The 22059-nt window shown below is 44.6% G+C and overlaps 1 pseudogene; it reads right to left on the bottom strand.

Annotated features, from left to right (window-relative positions):
- Positions 1-8072: 8072 nt before the first annotated feature.
- Positions 8073-21504, bottom strand: LOC145524835 (pregnancy-associated glycoprotein 1-like; annotated as a pseudogene).
- Between the last annotated feature and the right edge of the window lie 555 nt (positions 21505-22059).

Here is a 22059-nt window from a genome sequence, read left to right as displayed (position 1 = left end):
TCAGTGTGGTCAAAGGGCCATGGGATTCACACAGGGCAAGATGAAACAGGAGTGATTACTTGTTTCTTTCCTCTATCAGTTCCTCGGCATTTCTACTCCTGAGAACAAGTACATGGAGATAGTCAGAGGCATTGGTGGTGCCCCTGGCACGTGATGCTCCTGATGATAACCATTTTGTGTACACGTCCCTGAGTCCACAGTCTCTTCAGCCTTGTGATAGCCCCAGGTTCTCCCTTCTTGGGAAGGCTAACATGGCTCATTGCTGCTGACTCACAACTGAAGTATGGGATGAGGTCATGGTGGTTGACCTGTAGGCCAAGTTCCAAGGAAGATTGGCAGTGGAAGGGTAACCATTTATTAAGCTTGGTTACCTTGGTCCTTAGTAGTGGCTGCTTCCCACATCTAGAATGTTTTTCTCCCAGCTTTTTGCTTGGCCGGGTCCTTCTCGACATTTAGCATCATCTCAAATGAGTCTCTCTCAGGCTTGCTTTCCCTGGCCACTCCACTCTCACAAGCACAGACCCTGATCCAAAAAGTGCCTAGACACTTTCCTCTGTCAAAACAATAATTATAGTTACCAAAGTGGAAAGGTGGGAGAGGGATAAATTGAGAGTTTGAGATTACTATATGTATACTACTATATTTAATAGATAATCAACAAAGACCTATGTACAGTACAGGAATTCTGCTCAATAGTCTGTAATAACCTGTATGGGAAAATAGTCTAAGAAAGAATGGATACATGTCTATGTATAAGGAAATTAATTTCACATACAACTAATATTCATACAATACTGTAAATCAACATACTCCTATATAAATTAAAAGCTAAATTAAAAAAAAATGCTTATGTCTAGAGACCCATGGAGTTCTTTAGACTCGCAGGATTCCAGTTATGATGCTGGAGATGGCAGAGTGGGTGCAGAAATCTAGACATGATCTGAGGTTGCCTTTTCCTGAGCTTTGGTGTCTTTTGCTTCTAGTGTCACCTTTGATTTGTCTTTGGAAGATGTAATACAAGGGCTTGGAGACACCAGCTAGGTGTTAGTTGAAGGATGAGAGGGAGCTGCTAGTGGGAGAGTGAAATCTGAGCTCCATAGCCTTGGGTTGGGGTACATTTGAGGCACAACTTATGTCCCAAGTTCCCTGTGAAAACAGGCTGTAGATTCCCTCTTCGTGACTTGCATGAAATCAGACCCAGATAGGTTTCATCCTTTTTCATGTCCTGCTTTCCCTGAGCCCTCACTGGTTTCTCTGAGAGAATATTTTTTTAATATAAATTTATTTAATTGGAGGTTAATTACTTTAAATATTGTAGTGGTTTTACCATACATTGACATGAATCCACCATGGGTGTACGTGTGTTCCCCATCCTGAACCCCCTCCTACCTCCCTCCCCATCTCATCCCTCTGGGACTTCCCAGTGCACCAGCCCTGAGCACTTGTCTCATGCATCAAACCTGGACTGGTGATCTGTTTCACAAATGATAATATACTTGTTTCAATGCCATTCTCCCAAATCATCCCACCCTCACCCTCTCCCACAGAGTCCAAAAGACTGTTCTATACATCTGTGTCTCTTTTGCTGTCTTGCATATAGGGTTATTGTTATCATCCTTCTAAATTCCATATGTATGTGTTAGTATACTATATTGGTGTTTTTCTTTCTGGCTTACTTCACTCTGTATGATAGGTTCCAGTTTCATCCACCTCATTAGAACTGAATCAAATGTATTATTTTTAATGGCTGAGTAATATTCCATTGTGTATATGTACCACAGCTTCCTTATCCATTCGTCTGTTGATGGGCATCTAGGTTGCTTCCATGTCCTGGCTATTATAAACAGTGCTGCGATGAACATAGAGATACATGTGTCTCTTTCAATTCTGGTTTCTTTGGTGTGTATGCCCAGCAGTGGGATTGCTGGGTCATATGGCAGTTCTAGTTCCAGTTTTTTAAGGAATCTCCACACTGTTCTCCAGAGTGGCTGTACTAGTTTGCATTCCCACCAACAGTGTAAGAGAGTTCCCTTTTCTCCACACCTTCTCCAGCATTTATTGCTTGTAGACTTTTGGATAACAGCCATTCTGACAGGCGTGAAATGGTACCTCATTGTGGTTTTGATTTGCATTTCTCTGATAATGAGTGATGTTGAACATCTGTTCATGTGTTTGTTAGCCATCTGTATGTCTTCTTTGGAGAAGTGTCTGTTTAGTTCTTTGGCCCACTTTTTGATTGGGTCGTTTATTATTCTGAAATTGAGCTGCAGGTGTTGCTTGTGTATTTTTGAGATTAATTCTTAGTCAGTTGCTTTGTTTGCTATTATTTTCTCTTATTCTGAAGACTATCTTTTCACCTTGCTTATAGTTTCCTTTGTTGTGCAAAACCTTTTAAGTTTAATTAGGTCCCATTTGTTTATTTTTGCTTTTATTTCCAATGTTCTGGGAGGTGGGTCATAGAGGATCCTGCTGTGATTTATGTCAGAGAGTGTTTTGCCTATGTTTTCCTCTAGGAGTTTTATGGTTTCTGGTCTTATGTTTAGATCTTTTATCCATTTTGAGTTTATTTTTGTGTATGGTGTTAGAAAGTGTTCTAGTTTCATACTTTTACAAGTGGTTGACCAGTTTTCACACCACCACTTGTTAAAAGAGATTGTCTTTTCTCCATTATATATTCTTGCCTCCTTTGTCGAAGATAAGGTATCCATAGGTGCGTGGATTCATCTCTGGGCTTTATATTTTGTTCCATTGATCTATATCTCTGTCTTTGTGCCAGTACCATACTGTCTTGATGACTGTAGCTTTGTAATAGACCTTGAAGTCAGGCAGGTTGATTCCTCCAGTTCCATTCTTCTTTCTCAAGATAGCTTTGCCCATTCGAGGTTTTTTGTGTTTCCATACAAATTGTGAAATTATTTGTTCTAGTTTTGTGAAAAATACCATTGGTAGCTTGATAGGGATTGCACTGAATCTATAGATTGCTTTGGGTAGTAAGCATCTTTTAATTTCATGGCTGCAATCACCATCTGCAGTGATTTGGAAGCCAAGAAAAATAAAGTCAGCCACTGTTTCCATAGTTTCCCCATCTATCTGCCATGAAATTATGGGACGGGATGCCATGATCTTAGTTTTCTGAACGATGAGCTTTAAGCCAACTTTTTCACTCTCCTCTTTCACTTTCATCAAGAGGCTCTTTAGTTCTTCTTCACTTTCTGCCATAAGGGAGGTGTCATCTGCATATCTGAGGTTATTGATACTTCTCCCGGCAATCTTGAGTCCAGCTTCCTCCAGCTCAGCGTTTCTCATTATGTACTCTGCATATAAACTAAATAAGCAGGTTGAAAATGTACAGCTGACGTACTCCTTTTCCTATTTGGAACCAGTCTGTTGTTCCATGTCCAATTCTAACTGTGGATTCCTGACCTGCAGACAGGTTTCTCAAGTGGCAGGTCAGGTGGTCTGGTATCCCCATCTCTTTCAGAATTTTCCAAAGTTTATGGTGATCCACACAGTCAAAGGCTTTGGCATAGTCAATAAAGCAGAAATAGATGTTTTTCTGGAACTCTCTTGCTTTGTCGATGATCCATCGGATGTTGGCAATTTGATCTCTGGTTCCTCTGCCTTTTCTAAAACTAGCTTGAACATATGGAAGTTCACGGTTCATGTACTGCTGAAGCCTGGCTTGGAGAATTTTAAGAATTACTTTACTAGCATGTGAGATGAGTGCATTGTGCCTTAGTTTGAGCATTCTTTGGCATTGGCTTTCTTTGGGATTGGAATGAAAACTGACCTTTTACAAGTCCTTGAATACAAGGCAAGGAAAACAAATTTTGAATGTGTTACCAAACATTGTTTTCTTAAAAAACAAAAGCTGTTTTCTGCAGGAGTGAGAGCTTTGACTGAGTTTGTTCTCTAGATTTTACTGAGGGATGTGGAAGAGATCTGGAGTGTGCTGAGTCTGCAAAAACCAGGTGACCAGCTGCAGCGGGCCAGGCTCATGGTAGACATTCTGCACCAGGTGGAAAATGAATCCAGAGAAAAAGTATCCCGTCTGGAGTGTACATGCCAATGTATCAGATTGTTGTGGCAGATCACTTCAATATTGTTTTGAGCTAAGTGAGAAATGCACGATGGGTGGTTTGCTTTTGTCAATTCCTGTGGGTGGTTCGATGACTAAATGTCTGGTTACTTCATTGCATCATTGGAATCATGCTTGGGAAAGAAAACTAGATCAGGTCCACACATATTTCCTCGTTAAACAGCAGGCATAGGAAGGATTGTAAGGCCACTGTAGGTATTTTAAACGTGAGGGGCCATATGGGGACAGTTTCACTTAACAGCCTGAGATTGGACTGTGCAGGTTGCCATGGTTGTTTCTATTATAAGTAAACATAAGAGCTACTTGTTGCTACGCTGGAGATGTGGGAAACCTGCAAGAGACCCAACGCCTTACAACTCTCCCTGCAGTGTGATTTCAGGCTGGAAGTAGTTGACAAGGAAAGGCTGACTGGTAAGGCTGAGGAAGGGAGGAATCTGAGGCAGTAATCATTTGCTCTTGTGGGAGCCCAGAAAACAGAAGCATCGGCTCAGAGTTCTGTGTCACGGTTCAGAAATAGATGTCATTTGGCTTGAATCAATATTTAGCCTTGGGGATGGCAGGCATAACCTCTAAACAGAAATTTTCCTTCTCCCCAGGTGGCAGAATAATTCATATTTGTTCCAGACACAGGAACCCAGAAAGCCCTCTCAGGGCCACTTGTTCTTTGCAGGCACACATGCAATCTAAAAGGTGGAATTATCATCATGGTGCCCATTTTCCAGATGAGAAAACTGAGGTTAAGAGACTTGATCAAGTTCACACAACTAAGCACATGAAAAGCCAAGCACAAACCCAAGGCAACAGTCCTCAAATTGTGTGTTTTTATTCCACACCAACTGGAAGTGATGGGTGGGGATATGCCACCAATGCTTAGGCAGAAGCAAGCAATATCCAGGTTTAAGTTGAAGAAAGTAAGGAAAACCACTAGACCATTAAGCTATGGCCTAAATCAAATCCCTTATGATTATACAGTGGAGATGAAAAATAGATTCAAGGGATTAGGTCTGGTAGCCTGAAGAACTATGGATGGAGGTTTGTAACATTGTACGGGAGGTGGTGACCAAAACCATCTCCAAGAAAAACAAATGTGAGAAGGCAAAGTGGTTGCGTGAGGAGGCCTTAAAAACAGCTGAGAAAATGAGAGAAGTGAACAGCAAAGGAGAAAGGGAAAGATATACCCAATGGAATGCAGACTTCCAGAGAGTACCAAGGAGAGATAAGAAAGTCTTCCTAAGTGAACAGTGCAAGAATTAGAGGAAAACAATATAATTGTAAAGAGTATAGATCTATTCAGGAAAATTGGAGATACCAGAGGAAAACTTCATGCAAAGATGGGCACAATAAAGGACAGAAAAGTCAAAGACCTAACTGAAGTAGGTGAGATTAAGAAGAGGTGGCAAGAATGCAGAGAAAAACTATACAAAAATGGTCATAATGATCTGAATAGGGATGATGCTGGAGTCAGTCATGTAAAGCAGATGTACTGGAGTATGAAGTCAAGTGGCCTTAGGAAGCATCACTACAAACAAAGCTAGGAGAGGTGATGGAATTCCAGCTGAGCTGTTTAAAACACCCTAAAGAATGAGGCTGTAAAAGTGCTGCATTCAATATGTCAGCAAATTTGGAAAACTCACCAGTGGCCACAGAGCTGGAAAAGGTCATATTTCATTCCAATCCAAAAGAAAGGCAATTCCAAAGAATGCTCAAACTATCATACAATTGCGCTCATGTCACTTGCTATCAAGGTAATGCTCAAAATCCTTCAAGCTAAGCTCCCACAGTACATGAACTGAGAAATTGCAGATGTACAAACTTCTTTGAGGAACCAAAGATCAAATTGGCAACATCCATTGGACCATAGAGAAAGCAAAGGAATTCCAGAAAAACGTCTACATCTGCTTCACCGACTATTCTAAAGCCTTTCACTGTGTGGACCACAACAAACTGTGGAAAATTCTTAAGGGAATGGGAGTGGCAGATCACATTCCCTGTCTCCTGAAAAGTCTGTATGTAGGTCAAAAAGCGGCGCTTAGAATCAGACACGGAACAACTGAAAGATTTAAAATTGGGAAAGAAGCATGACAGTGTATACATTGTCACTCTGGCTATTTAACTTCTATGTAGGTTACATCATTCGATATGCTGGACTGGATAAATTCCAAGATGGAATCAAGATGGCTGGGAGAAATATCAACATTCACAGATATGAAGATGACACCACCCTAATGGCAGAAAGCAAAGAACTAAAGAACCTCTTGATGAGGAGAGGAGATGCAAAAACTGGCTTAAAACTCAACATTCAAAAAACTATTCACAAAAAAATACTCAACATTCATGGCATTCAGTCCCACCACTTCATGGCATATAGATGAGGGAAAAGTGAAAACAGTGGCAGATTTTATTTTCTTGGGCTCCAAAATCACTATGGACCTTGACTGTAGCCACAAAATTTAAAGACACACTTACTCCTTGGAAGGAAGAAAGGCTATGGAAAACCTGGACAGTGTATTTAAAAGCAGAGAATCACTTTGCTACGGAGGTCTGTAGTGTCAAAGCTATGATTTTTCCAGTTATCATGTACAGATGTGATATCTGGACCATTAGAAAGGGTGAATGACAAAGAATTGAGCTTTTGAACTGTGGTGCTTGACAAGATTCTTGAGAGTCCCTTATACAGCAAGGAGATCAAACCAGTCAATCTGAAAGGAAATCAACCTCTCACCCCTGATGTCCCAGCTGAGACATCTACTGAGGGCCTCCAGGTGGAAAGAATGGATGCTTCCACTGTAGAAGTGCCTAACCATGGCAGCTCCTAGCAAATAGTTTGTAGCTCCACCCCTGGAGGAATCTCAGAAAGGCTGAAAGCTCTGTGTACCCTAGGACCCCTGATACTTGAGTTGCAGTCTCCCCCAGGAGCATTGGAGGCCAAGGATGGGGCATTCTGGGCCCTGGAGGAGGGGGATGGCTCACGGATCCACTGGAGCCGTCACTTACCAAGTAGGACTGGAAAGGACAGAGCAGGCATATGTAGCAGAGAGCTGGTGACTGGGGTGTGGGAACAAAAGTGAACCACCTCTGCATGAAGTCCCTTACCCAAACTTCCCTGGAGGAGAAGCCCAGTGATAAGTTCATTTGAGATGGGACGAAGACAGTCTATTTCATTACCCCTTCTAATTCCTCTGAATGAGGAGCTGGTGGAGTTGGTGGGTCATCACAAACTCTTCCATGGCCTAGACCATCCCCCAGTCACTATCCTTGGGGCTGCCTCTCCCCAGCTTCAGTCGCGTAGTTCTGGAGGAAAGTGAAAATCATGTGTGCTGCTGGGTCAGGGCCACATGACCATGTAAAGCCAATCACGGGACTCCACGGCCCTGCCAGGATGGCTGATCTGGGGCTGGACATGTGATCTGAGGTGGGCCATTCAGAGAACACCCTTGAACTCTGATGTCTGCAAAGTTCATTCCTTACTAGGTGATGCCTTTGGGATATAAAACCCTAGAGCAGGTAGCTTGGACTCCCTCACTAGGTGTAGAAGCCTTAAGGAAGAAATTTGTCAGGCTAAGACCATCAAAGAAGAGGGAAGGGAAAGACTGAGGATGAGAAAGAGAGAACTGAAGACTTCTGATTTCTTGGGTCAAGTCACTGAGATCTTTGTATTTGCTCTGATTTTTGTGTCCCGGATTCCCAGAATCATTTCAATGAGTCTCCCCTTTCCTTGAAGCAAGTTGGATGTGGGCTCCTCTCAACTGTGACTCAGACTTTGTTCTAGATCCTTCCAATCATTGTACACCTCCCAGACACAAACAGAGGCACCCATTTGTTTCAGCACCTTAAGAGTGAAACCTTTTATTCTTTACTGAGAATAGGGTTTGCAGACCACCAAATACAGTTCACCAGCATCCTGGGCAGGAGTGCCCTAAGAGTGAGTGTGTGTTAGGAGCAGCCTTACTGATTCCTGGGCCACCCCAAGCATTTACACTGCCTGTGCCAGGCCAATCCTGTCATTTCCTCGATCAAAGACCGAGAAATACAGCCTCAGGAAGACGTCACCCAGGATCCAGGTCTCTTTGGATGTACTGAATCTGTTCTCTTTAAAGGTGGTATAGCAGTGGCCTCTAGAATCCTGGGGGAGTCAGAGACACACACCAGTCAGCCTCAGCCCTTAACTGCCACTTCCCTCAATATCCAGACCCAGCACAATTCTTCATTTTATTTCCCTATTTGGTAAGTATCAAGGGGTTTCTCAGCAGCAGGGGATGTGAGAGTTCACCCAAAACCAAAAAGGACCAAGACACGCGGTTGCCATGAGGAAGGGTGTGGGGAGGGGAGGACTGGGAGTTGGGGATACAGAGGAATGATAAACAACAAAGTCCTGCTGTAGAGCGTAAGGAACTATATTCACTATCCAGTGATAAAGCACATGAAAAAGAATAAGAAAACGAATGTATACTTTTTATGTGTATAACTGAGTCACATTGCTGTGCATCAGAACTTGAGACAACATGAAGATCAGCCTCATTTCAATACCATTTTTAGAAAAGAACAAGAGTGTCCATAGTTCTCCTCACTCCCTGTTTCTTTCCTTCTGACTCCTGCTCCTTGTTTTCTCTGCAGAGAATACCAGTTCTCCTCCTGCGTCCCCACAATCCGGACTTTATTTAAAAACTTTATTTTGTATTGGAGTGTAGCTGATTAGCAATATTATGAGTTTCAGGTGGACAGTAAAGAGACTCAACCGTATGTATCGATGTACCCTGGGCCCAGAGATACCCCTCCCATCCAGGCTGTCATATAACCAAGTGGAGTTCCCTGTGCTACACAGTAACTCGTTGTTGGTTATCCACCTTACATATAGCAGTGCCTGCAACACGTTATTGAAGACTTAACTCAGGAACTCTGGGAAGCCTCCTTCGGCCCACACTCATCCTTTTTCCAGGCTTGGTTGGGTAACTTACTCTCGTTCCCCATCCCCACTGGTCAGTCCGTAGCCCTCATGACCCCTAGTAAGTCCCCAGTGCCCCAATGCAGACCACCTTGGGATGCCATTTGCATGGAATCCCGTGCACTTTTGCCTAGAACCAAGCAACCCTCCATATGGCTCCATGAGTTTGCGGTTTTAGAATTCCTGAAATTCCCTCCCTTCCGCAAAGCCTTCTTTGAGCCCATCAGCCTGCTCTGAACTCCCATAGGGATCTGACATGAAGCCTCCACCCTGTGCCGGGGCTGAGCTGTCACTGTGCATCCTTTCTTTATCTTACCATCCAACCTCCCCACAGCGGGGTCAGGTACCCCAACTCCCAAAGGGGGCACGTGGGCAGAGCAAGGGGAAGATGCAGCCGAGAACTAGGGTGACCATGTAATTTATCATCCAAACCAGGGAAACTGAGAGAAGGGAAGGGAGACTGGTAATCCCTATGGTGGGACATCACACTAGGACTGTCCCCATCCATTCTCCTTGTCACATGGCCTATTTCAGGGACAGCTAGAGTTGACTTTCCGTGTTCTTGCACATAAGCATTCAGATTGACCTCAAGCTCTTTGAGGACTGAGGCCCTTACTGTTCCCCTCTCCTGGTGACTCCCACCATGACAGCATGGTGTGGCCTCTCCACATTTATTTCAGGATGATCAGTGTCCCAGACGGCCCTTTACTCTCAAGTGGTTGGTCTTGTGGGAGGCTCTGGCCCAGCCACAGGAGCTCAGGGGCTCAGCAGCATCTGCAATGATGTACCATGGCCTGCAGAGGGTGGCTTCCTCCCAGCAGCAGCCCAAGGGTTCCTGCAAGTTCCAGTTTGAGAACAAACCCTCAGGGTTGTCCCCTCACCTTGAGGATGTAGGCTCGAGCTGGCACTGAGTAGTTGATGCCGTTGATGGTGAAGATAATAGAGAACAGGTTATGGACAGTAAAACATGAAACGTAGTGCTGTTAGAGACAGAGGGAGAGAGGTTGGCCCTGGAGATCGTTGTTGTGTGGGGAGATTGGGAGTGACCCTGGGGCATGTCCCTTCACCTCGGAACCCCGTGGCGTGGCTCCGATGAGCTTCTGGATGTTATTGACCAGTCTTCTTGGGCCAAGGATCAGTGATGGCCTAGTGTCCAAAAGGGCCTCACAGCCGCCAGAACAAGCAATAACCTTTCTTTTCATGGAGATGCTGAGAGACATTGGGACAAACCGGGCATCAACGTCACTCTGAGTCTCCCCAGAGGTACCCACTTTCTGAATGTCTCCTAAACAGCCCTTCATCTCTTGCTCTGACTCTTTTCCTTTGCTCTCAACACCGCACCTTCCTTGACATCCTTGAGTGCAGTACTTGAATACACCAGGATCTTTTGCACCTTGACACAAGCTGGTCTTCCTTCCTAGAAGAGTCCGCTTCCCTTTGACTAACAAATTCCTTCTCATCTTCCAGATTCTAGCTTAATTGTCATGGATTCAGGGAAGTCTTTCTCCTGGTGTTTATCAGTCTCTTGTCTTGGTCACTCTCTGTAGACCCTTTCTCATGTCTAACATGTACCAAAGTGACGATTCACTATGTGTGTGAGTCATGTCATGTAATTCTCCCTTCTTAGATGTGAGGGTGAGTTTTATTCTCATTGCCTCCCTAAAGTGCCTCCCTAAAGTCCCTAGTCACATGTCCTAGAAAGACAGAGTCACCTCATGCCAAGAGGGGGTCATATGAGAGGCAATGCTAACAAGGTAGGTTCAACCAAGCATGCAGAAAGACTGGCACACAGTGGATGCACAATGCTTGTCTGTTGAATAAGTGAATGAAGAGTGTGAAAATAATGAATGAGAAACATCCAGAGAGCTGTATCTGGTGGGGAATAAATAACAGGTCAACCTCAGAGTGAAGATGCAGATTCGCAGGGGCAGCAGATTCTTATAGTGGTGGGAGAGGGGGTCTCCTCTGGGAGAGGGTGTCTCCCACCACTGCTCCTACCACCAGCTCAGACCCGAGACCCTGGCCAGGAAATACAAGACTAGCCCACAGAAACTCCAAAGGACAGGTCAGCTTTTGTCTGAGCGTATCACACAGAATCCTATCACTTATTGCCTCTTCTCCTCAGGTCACTCCTGGATCTCACCTTCCTGATTCTCTCAGTTATAGTCCCTGCCCCACTGTGTGCCCAGGTACATGGGGTGTCTTTTTTATTAGTTGCTTTCACGTCTTAAGACTGCAGCCAACCTCTCTCCACTGCTGGGTAGCTTCTCCCTAAGGAGACCTGTTTTCCCCATTTGCTCAGGACTTTCCCTGTTTTTAAACTGACATTTATCTGTACTGAGAACTTCCTTGGTCCCAGGTAGCCCTGGACAGTTGGTCATCTTATAACTCTGTTCAGGCTGGTGAAATCCTCCCTGATCCTCTGTTCACCACACTGTAGAGTCCTCTAACCGTGCTCCCCACCTCAAAGGGCAGTGGGTGCAGCCCTCTCCCAGCTGCACAGACCTCTTGGTAGCCTTTTAGGACCCTGGTCAGAGCCCTGGTCACAAGGCCTGGGGTGATTATGAACCCATGGGTTGTTTGCGTATCTATGTGTCTGTGTGTTTGTTTGTATATGTGATTGTATGTGATTTTTATGTGTCTCTGTGCGTGCTTGTGTGTCTCTGACTAGCTATGCATGTTTATATGTGTCTCCGGGTATGTTTATGTGTGTCTGCTTGTGTGCTTCCATGTATCTCTGTGTTTGTGTGTGTCTCCCTGTGTCCGTGTAGAGATGTGGAGCATCACTTGGGCTGACCCTCAGAGGGAGAGGCTTACCGGGCCATGGGTACACGCCAGTCGCCTGCTTGGATCAATAGTACCCAGTTGAGTGCTCCCTGGTAGTAGCCTTTGTCCACCCCACCAAATATCACCACACTGCCCTCCAGCTTGCTTCTGCAGAGAGAAGAGAGGGGAAGATCCTTGGAGAACAGTAACAACAGCACTGTCTGAGAGCTGTGCTTGTCCACCCATCAAGGCCCTAATAAGCTCCCCATTTACAGACACAGAAATCGAGACTAGGAGCGATTGAGAACCCAGACTGAGGTCGGTTACTGGCTAATGAGTGGCACAGAGGAGGTTAGAAACTCAGTCTCCTGGCTGGGCTCCAGCACTATGTCTCCTGATGCCCGAGTGCTCAGAAAGCCTCAGAGGACAGGGTGCTGAAGCGTTTCGGCTTTCCCCTTTCCCAGATGGTCCTTTTTCAGGAAAATCAAGGCCTGGAAGTGCTAAGGGTATGGGTTCAGGTCACCCAGAGTTGGCTCCACTGGCCTGTGACCTCTATTGTCCAAATGGCCCCACACTCAGAAGGGACCCCACGTCTGCTCTCCCTGTCTTGAAATGCCTACTATTTCTTGAACAAGGGGTCCCACACTTTTGTTTTCTGTCCTACACTTTCATTTTTCACTGGCTCCTGCACATTGGGTAGCTGGTCCTGGGCTCCCAGTGAAATGCTAATGAGGAAGGAAAGATATCCACCATCCTTCGATATCCACCATCCTTTTCCTTCCTTCCTTATCAAATTCATAAGCAAATCCTATTGCCTTTTCCTCCAACTTGTTTCCTGTTGCCTTCCATTAGTCTTCCTCCTCACTCACCCCCCTACACCAAGTTACTGGTCTTGAGCCCAGGAGCAGGGTTGTGTTCCAATAAAATGTTATTTATAAATGCCAGCGGTGATGCCAGGAAGGGCCCTGGGGCCAGAGCTATCATGGGTGAGATTATCTCTCAGGATACTTCTTTATCAAGTGTTCTATAATTTTTGTGCAACTGAAAGCATCTTACAGCTAATTTGGAGAAAGGAATTGTCCAGCTCAGACTTACGTGCTCAAGTAGAAGGCAAAGACAGGCTCAGAAATGGCACCTTGATTCTTCAGGTTGTCAAAGATGGGGATGGCTCCAGTGAAGGATATGTTGGGGTAGTTCAAGCCCAAGACGTCATCAAAAGGTATATTCTCAAACCCTTTTTCTGCCACGCTTAGACCGAATTGCTGATCAGTACTTACAAGGTCCCCAATCTGTGGGAGAGAAGAGTGTTCCCACTTACAGATACGTGAAGTGAGGCTAGGACTGGGCTAGGGTGCATTGCCATTAGATCCTCAGAGAAGAATTGAGGCTGGGCTGTGTATTCGGTGGACCTCAGATGGTTAGAACAAGCTGGGAGGGGGTTGGGGTTCCATTCGTGAGAAGCTGTGAATTCTAAAACATCTGCCCCTCTGAAAAACACCACCTGAGTGAGTCAAATTGGCCTCGTGGCTTCTGTACAGGTGGGGAAACCAAGAGTCAGACCAGGACCCATTGGTGCCCCGTTGTGGACAAAATGAGTCAAGAGCAAGACAGCTTTCTCTTTGGCATCACTGTGACCTAAAGACAGCAATGGACTGCATTCTCTGTAATGTACTGTGGATTCTGCATCTGTCCAGGAAGACAGAAGCCGAAAATACAATCTTGCTTGCAGGGTTGTATGAAGTTACTGCCTGGGGAATTCACTTTTGGGGATATGTGTGTATTTGTATGAGTGTGTATGAGAGAGAAAGAGAGAGAGGGGAACTGCTCAAGTACTTTAGGGGAGGCAGACCATGGGTTTATTACACTTTCAAGGGTCCTCTAGAGGGAAAACTCATTTATCAGGCCCCCTGACATCTCAGGCCTCCAGTTTCCCAGTCTGGATACCTGAAGCACTTGACTGACCCCAGGGTCCCCAGATCAGTTTTATCCTGTCCCCAAACACCCCACAGCAACTGCAGTCCTGAAAAGCCAGCTTAGCTCCACCGCTTTCCACATGTGTGACCTCAGCAAAGCCTTGCTGTCTGCGTCTCAGTTTTGTCATATGTCTCATGAGCTGATCAGAGTAACTGCTGTGTGGGGTTGTTGCAGGGTTAAACCAGTTATTACTTGAAAGTGCCTGGAACAGTCTGAGAATATAAAAGTGGGTGCTTTTTTCCCCTCTTCTCGCTCCCAGCAAAATGAACCTTGAACTGCTCATGAGCAGATGAGCTGCAAGTCCACACCTCAAGCCACTCCCTGGGTTAGCTGATCTGTTTGTTCATGTGTCACCATGGAACTGCCTCCCCAGGGACAGGATCCTGTGGGTAAGATGGCCAATATCTATGGGAGTTAGGCTTGGAAGTTCCTGCCTGATGGTCCTGCATCTGTTTTACAAGCAGTGGTCACACTATAGCCAGTCCTGACTCAGCATCTGTTACACTATTACCCGAATGGTATCATAAGCAAGAAATCCTCCCAGAACCGTAAGTGATGCTGAAGGTCTTTTGGGTAGGCCAGAAGGTGGAAGACTCGAGATGTCTGAACATAACGTGTGTAGCTGCAGACACAAGAGATAAGTGTCATCAGGTGCCAAGGGTGGAAAACAGGGTGGCAGGGCAAGTGAAGGATGGTTGGGGTACGGGGTGTCTGTAACTAACAACAGGCTGGGCTCTTGCAAAAGATGGAGCGCACCCACAAGTCAGATGAGGCTGTGTCAAAGACAACCTGGAATTCCTGAGGGGGTGTTCCAGTGGTGATGTTACCCACATAGAGCATCTACAGGGAAACGGAGGGAGTGGGTTAGTGCAGAACTGGCTCCCCTCTATTCCCACACTGGTGCCTCCCTCTGGGTGTCACATATCTCTTGAGATCACTTTCGAACCACCGTGCAGCTCACAGGTTTTGATCACAGTGATGCCTGCATTTGATATTTTTTTCCTATGCTACATGGAATGCAGGATATTGACTCTATGACCAGGCGTTGAAATGGTACCTCCTATATTAGAAGACCAGCGGCATAACCACTGGACCTCCAGGACCACTGGACACCCAGGGAAGTCCTGGTGCCTTCATTTGAGAAGCTCTGTAGTCTCTTCAAACCCAGTCTGAGTACCCCTTTCTCCAGGAGTTCCTTCTTGATCAACTCCAGCCACCCCGACCAAACTCAGACCACATCCAATCAACACCACACAGGTGACCCTTTCATTTGACATGTATTTGCTCTTTGCCTGTCTCTTAGGCTGGCATGGGCATTCTTGAAGACAAAATAATCCCTTTTTCTAATATAAAATCAGTAACCACTGTGTTAGATTCTTACGGCCTTACACGGAATAGGGGTTCGGTAACTTTTTGCTCTTGTGGTTCTTGCATCTGTGGAAACTGAATTCCTCTCCCCGGGGATTCACAATTGCTTTGCATTTGGTTCTACCTTTCGATCAGAGATGGTTCATTCTTCATTTGTAACTGAATGGCTCACTTAGTTCAGAAGGAGCAATATCCCTCAAACTAATGACACATTTTTGACACAGAAATGGATGTTTACCTGCCACCTGGTCATTGCTGGGCCCAGTCATAAAAACCAAGAGCTGAGGATGAGAGTGCCTTCTCCTCTGGGTGGGGTCCCTGTTTCCCAGTGTTTCTGCCTCCTGCAGGAGCCCCAGCCCCAACATCCCACCTAGCACCTCGACATGAGCCCCAGTGCTAGGCTAGAGCACCAGGGGATGCTGTGGAGCAACATCCTCCCAAAACACTCAAGTCCATGATGTTTCTCAGGGGGAGAGCAGTTATATTTGAGCTAGGAGAAGAAATCTGGTACAGTCTGTAAGCACGTTCCTTCAGGAAATTGTTCAGCATGTTCTTTTTACTGAGGGTTTTTCGCGTGATCTTCACCTTCGTTAGAGGTATTCTTTCACCGAGCATTTGACAAAGAAAACAAAGAAGAAGCTACAATTAGCTGTCAGTGTTAAAGTATAACTATCATTGTAATGGTACTGTGTATTTTCCAATCATTTTTATGAGTCACCTTATTATCAGAATTTTATGCATATACCATGGCAAAGACATAGGTTTGAATACAGGTTCTGTTCTGTAATGTTGGGTAAGCCATGTGACCATGTGGGGTCTGTCTCCCCCTCAGTAAAATGGTGGAATGTAATAATTCCCACCCTCCAAACAGAATATTTTGGGGGATAAGTCAAGTGATGGATATAAGGTACCTGATAAATAGGAAGTCTCAACAATGACAACCATTAACATTGCTGTTGCCATCCCATTGCATCTTTCTCATAGATGCTCAGGGAGGGAGTTAGAAGGAGGATTATTATACTCCTTTTCCAGGGGAGGAATTTGAAATACAGGAATTTTGTGAGTTGGCTGTGGTCTCACTGTTTGTCAGATGTAAAACAGTGTGTAAGTAGCTCTCCCAATCTTTCCCCAAGTTGAAAGAGAAGAGAGGGTTGAAAGAAGAATCCAAGAGAGAGGGAAAATATTAGGGACATTAAGAGGCTCAAGAGCAAGGAAGAGTTAAATTTGAAAAATTAAAAGTAAGGAAAAACAACACAGTTAACTTCAGGCACAGAGACTTCCAAAGAGATGGATAGATAAATGAGAGAAATACAGCAATGTAGACATAGACAAATACACACCAAAATAGAGAACAGACGAGAGATCTAGAAAAAACTGCAGAAAAGTGCTATTACACAGGACCACACCTACATCTGCATAGGTGTGCACTGAACAATTGCAAGGAGTTCCATTTTCAACAGGTCATGAGATGACTAGACCCCAAGAGTTGTGAAACCATGCAAAACTACACCAACACCCTTGGGACCAACAGTTCTTATAACAAGGTACTTAAACAAGACTGGGAGCAGACTGTGGCTCAGATCATGAACTGCTTATTGCCAAATTCAGACTTAAATTGAAGAAAGTAGGGAAAACTACTAGACCATTCAGGTATGACCTAAATCAAATCTCTTATGATTATACAGTGGAAGTGACAAATAGATTTAAGGGACTAGATCTGATAGACAGAGTGCCTGATGAACTATGGACAGAGGTTCGTGACATTGTACAGGAGACAGGGATCAAGAAAATCCCCATGGAAAAGAAATGCAAAAAAGCAAAATGGCTGTCTGAGGAGGCTGGGAAGAGAAGAGAAGCGAAAAGCAAAGGAGAAAACGAAAGACATTCCCATCTGAATGCAGAGTTCCAAAGAATAGCAAGGAGAGATAAGAAAGCCTTCCTCAGTGATCAATGCAAAGAAACAGAGGAAAACAACAGAATGGGATAGACTAGAGATCTCTTCAAGAAAATTAGAGATACCAAGGGAACATTTCATACAAAGGTGGGCTCGATAAAGGACAGAAATGGTATGGACCTAACAGAAGCAGAAGATATTAAGAAGAGGAGGCAAGAATACACAGAAGAACTGTACAAAAAAGATCTTCACGACACAGATAATCACGATGGTGTGATCACTCACCTAGAGCCAGACATCCTGGAATGTGAAGTCAAGTGGGCCTTAGAAAGCATCACTACGAACAAAGCTAGTGGAGGTGATGGAATTCCAGTTGAGCTGTTTCAAATCCTCAAAGGTGATGCTATGAAAGTGCTGCACTCGATATGCCAGCAAATTTGGAAAACTCAGCAGTGGCCACAGGACTGGAAGAGGTCAGTCTTCGTTCCAATCCCAAAGAAAGGCAATGCCAAAGAATGCTCAAACTACCGCACAATTGCACTCATCTCACATGCTAGTAAAATAATGCTCAAAATTCTCCAAGCCAGGCTTCAGCAATACGTGAACCGTGAACTTCCAGATGTTCAAGCTGGTTTTAGAAAAGGCAGAGGAACCAGAGATCAAATTGCCAATATCCGCTGGATCATCGAAAAAGCTAGAGAGTTCCAGAAAAACATCTATTTCTGCTTTATTGACTATGCCAAAGCCTTTGACTGTGTGGATCACAATAAACTGTGGAAAATTCTGAAAGAGATGGGAATACCAGACCACCTGATCTGCCTCTTGAGAAACCTGTATGTAGGTCAGGAAGTCACAGTAAGAACTGGACATGGAACAACAGTTCAGTCAGTTCAGTCGCTCAGTCGTGTCCGACTCTCTGCGACCCCATGAATTGCAGCATGCCAGGCCTCTCTGTGCATCACCAACTCCAGGAGTCTATCCAAACCCATGTTCATCAAGTCAGTGATGCCATCCAACCATCTCATCCTCTGTCGTCCCCTTCTCCTCCCGCCCCCAATCCTACCCAGCATTAGGGTCTTTTCCAATGAGTCAACCCTTCCCATGAGGTGGCCAAAGTATTGGAGCTTCAGCTTCAAAATCAGACCTTCCAATGAACACCCAGGATTGATCTCTTTTAGGATGAATTGATTGGATCTCCTTGCAGTCCAAGAAACTCTCAAGAGTCTTCTCCAACACCACAGTTCAAAAGCATCAATTCTGCGGCGCTCAGCTTTCTTCACCGTCCAACTCTCACATCCATACATGACCACTGAAAAAACCATAGTCTTGACTAGATGGACCTTTGTTGGCAAAGTAATGTCTCTGCTTTTCAACATGCTATCTAGGTTGGCCATAACCTTCCTTCCAAGTAGTAAGCGTCTTTTAATTTCATGGCTGCAGTCACCATCAGCAGTGATTTTGGAGCCCAAAAAAGTAAAGTCTGACACTGTTTCCACTGTTTCCCCATCTATTTCCCATGGAGTGATGGGACCAGATGCCATGAAGAAACACCTGGCGTAACAGGCAGGTTTGGCCTTGGAGTACAGAATGAAGCAGGGCAAAGGCTAATAGAGTTTTGCCACGAGAACGCACTGGTAATAGCAAACACCCTATTCCAACAACACAAGAGAAGACTCTACACGTGGACATCACCAGGTGGTCAACACCGAAATCAGACTGATTATATTCTTTGCAGCCAAAGATGGAGAAGCTCTATACAGTCAGCAAAAACAAGACCGGGAGCAGACTGTGGCTCAGATCATGAACTGCTTATTGCCAAATTCAGACTTAAATTGAAGAAAGTAGGGAAAACCACTAGACCATTCAGGTATGACCCAAATCAAATCCCTTATGGGTATACAGTGGAAGTGACAAATAGATTTAAGGGATTAGACCTGATAGACAGAATGCCTGATGAACTATGGACAGAGGTTCGTGACATTGTACAGGACACAGGGATCAAGAAAATCCCCATGGAAAAGAAATGCAAAAAAGCAAAATGGCTGTCTGAGGAGGCCTTACAGATAGCTGGGAAGAGAAGAGAAGCGAAAAGCAAAAGAGAAAAGGAAAGATATTCTCATCTGAATGCAGAGTTCCAAAGAATAGCAAGGAGAGATAAGAAAGCCTTCCTCAGCGATCAGTGCAAACAAATAGAGGAAAACAACAGATTGGGAAAGACTAGAGACCTCTTCAGGAAAATTAGAGATACCAAAGGAACATTTCATGCAAAGATAGGCTCGATAAAGGACAGAAATGGTATGGACCTAACAGAAGCAGAAGATATTAAGAAGAGGAGGCAAGAATACACAGAAGAACTGTACAAAAAAGATCTTCATGACACAGATAATCACGATGGTGTGATCACTCACCTAGAGCCAGACATCCTGGAATGTGAAGTCAAGTGGGCCTTAGAAAGCATCACTACGAACAAAGCTAGTGGAGGTGATGGAATTCCAGTTGAGCTATTTCAAATCCTCAAAGGTGATGCTGTGAAAGTGCTGCACTCGATATGCCAGCAAATTTGGAAAACTCAGCAGTGGCCACAGGACTGGAAGAGGTCAGTCTTCGTTCCAATCCCAAAGAAAGGCAATGCCAAAGAATGCTCAAACTACCGCACAATTGCACTCATCTCACATGCTAGTAAAGTAATGCTCAAAATTCTCCAAGCCAGGCTTCAGCAATACGTGAACCGTGAACTTCCAGATGTTCAAGCTGGTTTTAGAAAAGGCAGAGGAACCAGAGATCAAATTGCCAACATCCGATGGATCATCGAAAAAGCTAGAGAGTTCCAGAAAAACATCTATTTCTGCTTTATTGACTATGCCAAAGCCTTTGACTGTGTGGATCACAATAAACTGTGGAAAATTCTGAAAGAGATGGGAATACCAGACCATCTGACCTGTCTCTTGAGAAACCTGTATGCAGGTCAGGAAGCAACAGTTAGAACTGGACATGGAACAACAGACCGGTTCCAAATAGGAAAAGGAGTACGTCAAGGCTGTATATTGTCACCCTGCTTATTTAACTTATATGCAGAGTACATCATGAGAAACGCTGGGCTGGAAGAAACACAAGCTGGAATCAAGATTGCCGGGAGAAATATCAATAACCTCAGATATGCGGATGACACCACCCTTATGGCGGAGAGTGAAGAAGAACTAAAGAGCCTCTTGATGAAGGTGAAGGAGGAGAGTGAAAAAGTTGGCTTAAAGCTTAACGTTCAGAAAACTAAGATCATGGCATCTGGTCCCATCACTCCATGGAACAACAGACTGATCCCAAATAGGAAAAGGAATATGTCAAGGCTGTATATTGTCATCCTACTTATTTAACTTATATGCAGAGTACATCATGAGAAACGCTGGGCTGGAGGAAGCACAAGCTGGAATCAAGATTGCTGAGAGAAATATCAATAACCTCAAATATGCAGATGACACCTCCCTTATGGCAGAAAGTGAAGAACTAAATAGCCGCTTGATGAAAATGAAAGAGGAGAGTGAAAAAGTTGGCTTAAAGCTCAACATTCAGAAAACTAAGATCATGGCATCTGGTCCCATCACTTCATGGGAAATGGAGGGGGAAACAATGAAAACAGTGTCAGACTTTATTCCTTTGGGCTCCAAAGTCACTGCAGATGGTGATTTCAGCCATGAAATTAAAAGACTCTTACTCCTTGGAAGGAAGGTTATGACCAACCTAGATAGCATATTTAAAAGCAGAGACATTACTTTGCCAACAAATGTCCGTCTAGTCAAGGCTATGGTTTTTCCAGTAGTCATGTATTGATGTGAGAGTTGGATGGTGAAGAAAGCTGAGTGCCGAAGAATTGATGCTTTTGAGCTGTGGTGTTGGAGACGACTCTTGAGAGTCCCTTGGACTGCAAGGAGATCCAACCAGTACATCCTAAAGGAGATCAGTCCTGGGTGTTCATTGGAAGGACTGATGTTGAAGCTGAAACTCCAATACTTTGGCCACCTGATGCGAAGAATTGACTCATTGGAAAAGACCCTAATGCTGAGAAGGATTAGGGGCACGAGGAGAAGGGGATGACAGAGGATGAGATGGTTGGATGGCATCACCGACTGGATGGACATGAGTTTGGGTAAACTCTGGGAGTTGGTGATGGACAGGGAGGCCTGGCGTGCTGCGATTCATGGGGTCGCAAAGAATCGGACACGGCTGAGCAACTGAACTGAACTGAACTTTAAGACTGTCAGAGAAATATTCCATTCCCTTCTAAACCTGATGGGTGGAAGAATAATCAGATGAAAAGAAAAACCCGAGAAAGGAATATGATGTGGCTTACAGTCCCCATACTTACATGACTATGCACTCTGAGAAGGCCACCAGCCCGAGGAGCACAAGCCACTTCATTCTTCTTTCCTGGCTCCAAGTACACAGGGAAGTTCAGGTTCTTAGCATGTAGTGGTGACCGGGAGCCCCTAGTTATATATGTTCTGACATGCCCTAGTTTTCCCCTTTAGGCCACTAATAGATCTGAAAAAATCACAAAGCTCTTGATAAAATTTTTACCTCCATCATTATCCTTGGTGAGTGGACTTTGAAGCTTCTCAGAATACAGAGAATTGAACTGTAATCTCTTCCTTAAAGCTTGGCTGGAAAATCAAACTGATCTGCATGGACACATTAGAAGATGGAGAACCTTGCCTACTTGGAGAAAAAACTGCCAAGAACATCATGAAAATGGATAGTAGGGGCAATGCTCGACATTCTTGATTTTATGTCATCTTTCTAGCCACTTCATGAGATGTGCATTGCTGTCTTCGTTGGAGAGGAGATTGCTAGGAGGATGAGTTGTCAAATGGCAAAGTGAAGAGTTCAGGGGCAGCCCAGGGACATACAACTGGCTTTAAGTAGTGGGTCTAATGGCAGATACAGGGACCTGAGTTGCATGGTTTCAGTACTGGAAGAAATTTCATATGCATCCTCAAGATATTTTAAATCATCCAACAAGTG

This window comes from Giraffa tippelskirchi, chromosome 10 (assembly GCF_054371585.1).
Source record: "Giraffa tippelskirchi isolate mGirTip1 chromosome 10, T2T-mGirTip1v1.2.pri, whole genome shotgun sequence".
NCBI lineage: Eukaryota > Metazoa > Chordata > Mammalia > Artiodactyla > Giraffidae > Giraffa > Giraffa tippelskirchi.
Note: the sequence above shows the minus strand (reverse complement) of the source record. Positions and strands in the feature narration are given on the sequence as shown.